General features: G+C 38.9%; 1 pseudogene; it reads right to left on the reverse strand.

Moving 5' to 3' along the window:
* Positions 1–899: 899 nt before the first annotated feature.
* On the reverse strand, positions 900–9773 carry LOC119536944 (annotated as a pseudogene).

The following is a 9773-nucleotide window of genomic DNA, read 5'->3' on the forward strand; positions in this document are numbered from 1 at the left end:
AATTGTCTTACCTTAAGTTCACTGATTCTTTCTTATGCCAGCTCCTATCTGCTGTTGAACCCCTCAAGGGAATTTTTAATTTATATTACTTTGGTCTTCAGCTCTGTTTGACTCCTTTTCATAATTTCCATCTCTATATTAATAATCTCTGTATGTTCATCTATTGCTTTCATGATTTCCCTTAGTTCTTTGTCCATACTTTCTTTAGCTCTTTGAACACATCTAGGACCATTTTTTAAAAGTCTTTGGTTCTTATTGATGGCTCCTAATTTTTTCATATTCTCCTTTGCTGGGGCCATCACTTGCTATTTCTTTGTATATTTTGTAATATTTTGTTGAAACCCAGACATTTTGATATTTTAGTATGTTACCTTTTGAGTGTAGACTCTGAGGCATCTGTTCCTTAAGCTTGTATCCAGTTATTGTTATTACAGAGCTTTGCCTAAGTGCCAGGAGCTAACATAAAAAAGGAGAAGAAAGAGAAAAAGAAAACATCTTCCCTAGTCTTTGAAGATTGACTGTGTGAATGCTTTCCTTCAGAGCTTATGCATACAATGAATTTTGAAACTATCTCGAGGCCAAAGCACAGGGGCTGCCCTGGTCCTTTCTGCACATGCATCTTGTCTAGACATACACATGTGGCCCTGGGAACTCCCCCACTACATGGATATGAATGACCCCTCTTCCCTTGGAAACAGTGTCCTCAAGGTCCTGGGCACTGCACTGTATATCTTACAGACAGCTATCTCCTGCCCTAGGCCATCAACTGACTGCTATTTTTTTTTTCCAGCTGAGGATTTATTGGCATAAATACAACCATATAAAAACATAAGTTATGAAAAACACAGTCACGATGTGCCCCTCTCCCCCTGTCCTGGCCCCCCTGGGCAGCCCGGCCCTCAGCGCATCCAGTAGTCAGTGGAGAACAGCTCGCAGAGCTGGCCCTTGAAGTGCAGGTCAATGGTGAAGTCCAGTTGTGGTTGTTCTTGGCGTTGGGCTGCATGCCGATGGTGCCATGGATCTCCTCGCCCATCTTCACAGTCAGGTAGTCCTCCATGTAGAACACAGTCTGCTTCAAGTGTGTGTTCAGGGACTTGGGGCTGGTGGAGAAGTCAGTCCTCCTGTGACAGTGGATGAACTCAATGTTGAGGTAGGCCTCCAGGGCATGCACGTAGTCCTTGCACTTCACTTGCAGGCAGAAGGGCGAGGTGAAGGTCAGGTCTTCCACCTTCACAGTGTAGATATCCACCCCCTTGATAAGGCAGCTCTGTAAGAGAGCTCTGTGAACTGCCTTCTACAGGTAGGGCAAATTCTGGGATAGTGAGACCCTCAGGCCACCACCAGACAGACTGGGCAAGACATACATGGTCCAGGATGTGCATGAGAATTACTCTGCTCACTCTGGAACAGAGACCAGGAATCCACACTGGAGGAGCCAGTGACTCCCGATCAAGCTGGTGAGGGCTGGAGAAGGGGCCAGTCACAAGATCCTACTGTTTTAAATAGCCTTTTTCTTGATTTGGCCCTCACTTTATTTCTGCAGTCTTTTAACTGTTTTCTGGAACTTTGAGAAAGACGTTTCTGTGAGTTCTTGCTGGGTATTCAAGGCTTCTGTCAGGGGACTTAGCCCAGCCCTGAAGTGTCTCACTCCACTATCTTGATTGGGGTAGGCTGTGTTTATTACATTTATTCTTTAAAGATAAATGCATGTAGAAAAATTTTGATCTATAATAAACTATATAGAAAGTGTAAAAAGGATTTTTTCAATCCTTATCCTTGCAGCTATCATAGTCTGCAATCATTTTGCCCAGAGATAACCACTGCTACCAGTGTGGATAAAGCCTTTCTATATTTACATTGCATTTAAAAAATTGGGAACACATTATACATACTGTTTGCTACTTGATATTTTCTATTAATAATATATCATGGACAAATCTCCATATCAGTATATGTTGGACTACCTTGTTCTTTTAAATAGCTGCATGGTATCGACTATATGTATGTAGTTTATTTAACCTTTATCCTATTGATTAACTCTGAAATTGTTCTTGCTTTGGGTTTTTGAAAACAATGAGGTACCATATATTTTCATGTACTTTCGTTAATTAATCTGATTTTAAAAAGACTTGTCAATGCATGTTTCATTTGCCATTCAACAAAAAAAGACAAGAATTATTTAATTTATATATATATGAGGCCTGCAGATGAATTACTATTTTTGTTTGTAATTTGATGTAAAATCTGAGTTGAGGTATAAAAGTCAAGAGATAGTATCTTGAGTGCAATGATCTTGACCCTCAATTCCTGCAGCCCACCAAAAATAGGTTTCTGGAACTAGGAGCTCATTAACCACTTATGTTTATGGATGAAGTTGAGAAGATTAATATGTGTGAAATACAGAATGTAGTCCACTACAAAAGCAAATTAATTTTTTTATTTTAATTTGAAATAACTTCAAACTCACAGGAAGAGTTACAAAAACAATGCAAACCCCATACACAGAATTCTAGCATACACCGACCCCCCTCCCCCAATAGCCCAATCCACCAACTTTAACATCCTGTCACACCACCGTTTCTTTCTTTTCCTCCCTCTCTCCCTCTCTCCCTCCCTCCCTATCTATCATCCATCATCTATTGCTCTGTCCTCTGAACATATGAGAGGAAGCTGCACACATCTTTGAAAAAACAATATAATTCACATATACATTTCCCATGAACAAGAACATTCTTTTACACAATCCCTTTTAGCACAGCCAAGAAGTTCAAGAAATTCAACATTGATACAAAGCTTACATTCTATATTTCCTTTTTTTTTCCTTATGTCCCATCTGTGTCCCTTTGAGCCTCCTCTCCTCCATCTTCAGATCCCATCCAGGATCATCCTTGGCATTTAATTGTCATCTATTTAGATTGTCTTTTTTTTTTTTTTGATTGTGTAAACATATATACAGCCTAAATCTTCCCATTCCACCCCCTCCCTAGCATTACATTAGTGGGATTAATCACATTTAGAATGTTGCAATGCTATCACCTTCCCACCATCCATTACTAGAAATTTCCCTTCACCCCAAACAGAAACCCTACACTCATTTCTTAACTCCCCATTGCCCCTTCCCCCACTTCTTGTAACCCATACTCTACTTCTCATCTCTATGGTCATATTCTCTGCTCCTTTCATTGTGTTTATCATGGTACTTAAATTTAACCTCTTAAATCTATTACAATCTTGTTTTTCTTTGATACCAACTTAACGTCAATAGGACACATAACCTGTGTTCCTATACTCTATCATTCCCCCATCTTTATGTAGTTCTTGTCAAAAATTACATATTTTACATTGAGTCCAAAGCCACTGATTTATCATTACAGTTTATGTATTTTAGATCCTGTAGGAAGTAAATAGTGGAGTTACAAGTCAAAAATAGAGTCGTATTGGAATATATATTTACCATGTGATCTTTACTGGAAATATTTATTTCTTCATGTAGTTTCAGTCAATTGTTTGGTGTCCCTTCCTTTCAGCCTGCTCAACTCCCTTTAGCATTTCTTATAGGACTGATCTACTGGTGATGAAGTCCCTCAGCTTTTGATTATCTAGGAATGTTTTCATCTCCCCCTCATTTCTACCCTCCAGGTGTTTGTGGTTTCTCCAAGTCTCTGATGGTTATTGACTTCTATTTGTATTCCATTGTGGTCAGAGAATGTGCTTTGAACCAATTCGATTTTTTTTTTTTTAATCAAGGCTTGTTTTATGTCCCAGCATATAGTCCATTCTGAAGAAAGATCCGTGATCACTAGAGAATAATGTGTGTCCCGGTGTCCTGGGATGTAATGTTCTAAATATGTCTGTTAAAATTCTCTATATATCTCTCTCCTTTCTTTGTTTCTCTGCTGGTGGGGCTCCCTTTAGGATCTGAAGTAGGGCAGGCCTTTTATTAGCAAAATCTCTCAGCATTTGTTTGTCAGTGAAAAATTTAAGCTCTCCCTCAAATTTGAAAGAGAGTTTTGCTGGATAAAGTATTCTTGGTTGGAAATTTTTCTCTCCCAGAATTTTAAATATGTCATGCCACTGCCTTCTCGCACCCATGGTGGATGCTGAGTAGTCACTACTTAGTCTTTTGTTTCCTTTGTATATGGTGAATTGCTTTTCTCTTCCTGCTTTCAGAACTTGCTCCTTCTCTTCAGTATTTGTCAGTCTGATCAGAATATGTCTTAGAGTGTGTTTATTTGGATTTATTCTATTTGGAGTTCGCTGGGCATTTATGCTTTATGTATTTATATTGTGTAGAAGGTTTGGGAAGTTTTTCCCAACAATTTCTTTGAATACTCTTTCAAGACCTTTACCCTTCTCTTCCCCTTCTGGGACACCAATGAGTCTTAAATTTGGATGTTTTATTTGATCCATCATATCCCTGAGATCCATTTCAATTTTTTCATTTTTTTCCCTCATTCTTTCTTTTATTCTTTCATTTTCCATTCTGTGGTCCTCAAGGAGGCTGAGTCATTGATCAACTTCCTCTAATCTTGTATTATGAGTATCCAGAGTCTTTTTAAATTGGCCAACAGTTTATTTCCATAAGATCATCTATTTTTTATTGACTCTTGCAATTTCTTCTTTATGATCTTCTAGGGTCTTCTTCATGTCCTTTATATCCTGTGCCATGCTTTCATTGTCTGTCTTTAGTTCTTTGACTAATTGCACCAAGTACTGTGTCTCTTCTGATCTTTTGATTTGGGTGTTTGGGTTTGGGTTCTCCACATCATCTGGTTTTATCATATGCTCAAGATTTTTGGCCTCTTGGCATTTGCTTTACTTGATCTCTAATTTGTCAGAACTACAGCTTGGTGGCGTACACTTTCTCTAACTAACCAGCAGATGGCGCCCATGAGTCACCTATTGCCCTCAAGTCAGTTCTCCCAACTTTGTCTTTGTGGTGTGTGGGGATCTGATTCTTGTGGGGTTCAATTGGCGCACTAAGTTTGGGTGTGTTGTTGGTGCTGTCCGCCCTGAATGTGGGGCATGTGTCTGGGTGGTTAGGGAGGCAGGCAGCTTTAAGAATCAAACCTCCCAGGTGTTCCCAGAGATTTAAGGCTGTTACAAGAGCCTAAGCCTTCATTTCATTCTTGCCACAGATTGTCTCTGCCACTGACACACAAGTCCTTGGTATTGGCATAGGGGTCCCTGGGATTTCCAAGCAGGTCCCCCTTCTCAGCTGTGCTCTTCCAGGACCTCTGCTGAGGGAAGGTTGTGCCACATCAAAAGTGTGTGCCGGCCCGCCAGGGAAGCCCTGGGCCACTGGGCCATGCAGGGGCATTCCCAGCCTACTGTAAAGATGGCTGAATGCGATGTGTTAATTTCCCCATTTGCACATAGCTCCACCTTCCCAGCTCTGGGACAATTAGCTGTGGGTGCACTAAAGGCCACTGTCCACGACCGATATTGTGGCATGTGCGCAGTGCTGCGGGAAAGACTTCCCGTCACACTGGGTTTCTTGGTGTGGCTCTGGGCTGTGGATCCAGCCCCGGGCAGGAGCGTCCCCAACCCGTTGGGGAGATGGCTGCAAGGGGCGTGGTTTCTTTCTCCTTTTGGCTCCCTTCTGCTCCCCTGGCCCCAAGACAATCAGCAGCGGGTGTGGGAAGGGCTTTCCTCCACACCAGACACCGAGGCATTGGCCCAGCCCACTCCTGCCGTGCTTCACTGTACGGTTCTCCCCATCGTATCCACGGCCACTCCAGGGTTCTTTTTTTTTAAAGAACCAGTCCATCTCCAAACACCAACCCACCATTTTCCCACACTGCAGCACAGTCGCCGGACTTTCAGCTGGCTCGCTCACTCGTTTCAAAATGCAGACTCCTGGTTTCACCAAATGCACAGTCCCTGTGGATTTAGCAGACTTTGGCTGGCTGGTGCATCGCTGGAACTGGTGTTCTGGGTCACTTTCTGGTTTTTATCTAGTATTTTTCATGGAGGTGTTTTTTTGCCCTGTCTCGCCTAGCCACCATCTTAGAGCAAATTAATTTTTAATTGATTTAAAAAGCAAATGCATTCTCAAAGCTTTATCAGTAAAAGTTATCATGATTCAGTTAAAAAAAAAGTAATTTGAAAAGAGCAATTTTAGTTATCAGAGAAATTAATAGATCTGAAACAACTTTTAATTTTACTTTGGTTGAAGTGTATCCCAGGAAAAGTTTGGCAATATGTGTGTAAGCTGAAACTATGAGGTAGATGATGTTAGGAAATTGTGTATCCTTTAGAGTCCTGAACACAATTAAATGTAATTCCAAGAACTCTAGGGAGGAATCTCTCTCTCCTAGTCTGCATTGGCCTCAGAACACAAATCAGCATAAGGGCAGAGATTCTCTTTTTAACAAATCCTGCCTTAACAGAATCTCAAAGTGCATCTTATCGCCATCACTGTGCTAGTGCTCGACTGGCCTTTACTGGCCACTGCTAGCTTTTGCTGAAATGCCTCTAGCAACAGGCAGTTCCCCACCTATCACAGAACAAATGGAAGTTTGTTCCACTTTTGGATACTAAGTTTTTAAATGGCTGTTTTTGAGATCTTAGATCTCATTCTTCCTATAAGTTCAGCTTAGGGTCTTAGATCCACCATTCGGAGGCCAAGAAAAAAAAAAAAAAAGTTTTATCCCTCTTTCACCCAACAGCTTTGCAGACTTTTGAACACAGCGCTCATCTGCATCCTAAGCTTTCTCTTAAGGGTAAACATCTTGCTGATGGAGCATCTTTCAAATCCTTCAAATCAATTATACTTTTCAGAAGCCTCTGATTTTTCATATGTTCAGACATTCCATCAATCTATTAATATTTACTGAGAGCTTTCCGTGTATCAGGGCTGCACTCCTGCTCACTGAAAACACAATGGCGAGAAAGGTGACCATGTCTCTGTCTTCAGAAATCTTACAAATTGGGGCAAAAAACATTGATCAATCTATCACCCATAATCCTGTCTAACTTCAGAGGAAAGGGCCATAAATGAGAATTACACAGTCCTGAGGGATCCCATAGTGGAGGGTCCTGACTTAGCCCTCACTAACAGGGAAGACTTCCCTGGGATTTTGAGCAAGGGATTTTGAGATCTGATCTGAAGAATGTGCCTGACACATCTAGGTGAAAAAGTGAGAAACAGTTTTGCTGACTGAAAGTAGGACATACACAAGCACCTGTAGGAGGAGGAAGCATAATCTGAGAAAAGTAAGGTAGCAAGGGCATAGAAAATGATTGAGAGATGTGGACAAGGTATCTCTTGAAAGGTAAGTAGGAGTCAAGCCATACCCTTTGGGTATGTTTAACATTTGGGTGCTTACCTGAAGAGTGGTGGGAAGTTATTAAAGGGTTTTAAGAACAGGAGTGAAAATGGTCAAATTCACATTTATAAAATATCACCCTGACTTCATGGCAGAACACAGAAAGAGGAAAAGAGGAGGCCATTGGAATCACCCAGGCCAGAGATGATGGTAGCTGAAAGTAGAGAATGAAGGGCATGGAGGAATGGTGGCAAATGAGTGGATTTAAGAAATATTTAATAGGCAAATATTTAGAATTCCACATGATCTAGCAACAATTTTAGAAACGAGCTACTGCTAATTGGAACATTTAAAACACAGCTATGATGTAGATTAATTTCTAATTCTTATTGTTTAAATATGATTAAATACTCGAATATTGGCAACAGAAGATACAAAGAAATCAAAACTAAACAATGTTTTAGAAAAGTCCACAAAGTAGAATAAAAGAAATGTCTCAACACATTTTTTTCCTAAAATGGACATACCAGAAAATATGTCTGGAGGTTTCCAGGTGTCCTAATTTAGTGTTTCATGCTTCTAAAATAATCTTAATGAAAGAATAAAAGGAAAATAGCAAGGGATTTTGAGGTGGATGATAAGAGCTTATAACGAAAAATTACAATCTTGAAATACATTAACATAGAGGAACAGTAACATAAAAATGTTTAAATATACTCTTTTCAGTGCAAAGATTGTGAGTGGTAAAAATCTAAGTAGGAAAATATTTCTTGCATTGAATCTGAGTTCTTTTGTTGTAAAAGTAATAAATTTAAAGTTTAAATTTGAAGGTACTGTAGGTATTGAAGAATTTCAAGCAATGCTGTCACTAATACCTTGAATATAAATCCTGGAATTCAGTAAAATTGAAGATGCTTATTTTAAATGTCAGAGACTGGTTTTTAAAGATTGGTCACCTAGCACCATCTTCTGGCTATATAATAACTTTCCTCCTGCTGGTACAAATGGTTATTACCTATGTAAATATTACATATAAATGTGGCTCCACATGCTGGATTTTTTTCTAAGAAACAGCACATACTTATCCCAAAGGATGAGAGAATTAGGATAGGGAAATTAGATGATTACACTGCAAGAACATGACATCTATTCATGCTAGGAAAAATACAATATTTGCAAAGTAGCTATACCTCCTGCTTCTAAAGAACAATTAGTATGTATTCTATTTATTATAATGGAGAAAGAGGCTATATATCCATTTGGTGACTCAGTCTCCATTTCCTCTTTTGCTATCCCCATGGAATCTTAGCCATTTGAAAAATTCACCCCAAACAATTTAGGAGAAAAATAAATATTAATTTGAGTACACTTTGAATACATTATTCCTTGAATCTTACAACTCCAAGAAATAGACAGTAGTAGCCCCATTCTACCAGTTAGAAAATGGAGACATGGTTTAGTAGCTGCATCTAAAATAGCTTATTCCAAAACAGAACACAGAAAAATTTAAACCAAAGTATTTTTATAACAAAGCCCTTGCTTTTTCTATTCCACTAGTTTTCATTGTTACTTAAGGAGAATTAGGTAAATGTGGATTGTATACTAATATAATTTCTTAAAATCTGTTAAAAGATTTTCTAAACTCCATGAATATGCTTTTCATGTCAGAACTTTTAAAACTCTTAGTCAAGATCATGTTATTTCCTTTATTAATTTTTCCACAAGCTGAATGCCACACTTTCTATTTGCAACCGAGGGCTCTTTTCTGCCTGGGTATCTCTAAAACCAACCATGACATTCAACTCTTCCTTATGGATATTTAGACAGAAAAGTCCAAAGGAAAGAATAATCCTGTCTTTTTTTTTTGAAACTGCTGATTAGGTTCAACCTAAAACTAAGATTCTTTTTTTAATTCAATTATAAAGATGCTCATATACACTTTACATCTCTCCCAAGGTTGATGGAGTTAAAAAAAAATGATATCTTTTGCAAACTTATTATAAATGTGCTATATAAATGTGCTATATAAATGAATCATGGGCATCCCAAACTTCCATATTGTTAAATCAATCCACATGCCTGCCAGCATAGGGCTCCTTAAATATGGTATGTGTTCAATAAAGTTTAATGTATTTGCCAAAGTAATCTGTCTCCATGTGTCAGTTCTAAAATGTAAAGATGGGAATGGAGAGTTTTCCAAGGACTTTTTTATTTAATATAGCACTGTAACTCAATGTTAAGACAAAGTTAAGTTGATTAAATTTAAGTAGCCGTATAATGATCACTGGCATCTGTACTTACCATAGAATAGGTGCTTGAAAGAAAATACTGCTTACAATGACTTTCAGAACTTCCAAATGTGAAGTTGTAACCCAACAGATAATTACCAAATTTCTTTACTTTGCATTTTTGCTGATTCAGCTTGTGATCCGGTACTAAGTACTCAAAGTACCCTAAGTACTCAAAGCAAGGATGGATTAAGGCCATTTCCAACTGATGCAT

The sequence above is a fragment of the Choloepus didactylus genome, chromosome 6 (genome assembly GCF_015220235.1).
Source record: "Choloepus didactylus isolate mChoDid1 chromosome 6, mChoDid1.pri, whole genome shotgun sequence".
Lineage (NCBI taxonomy): Eukaryota > Metazoa > Chordata > Mammalia > Pilosa > Megalonychidae > Choloepus > Choloepus didactylus.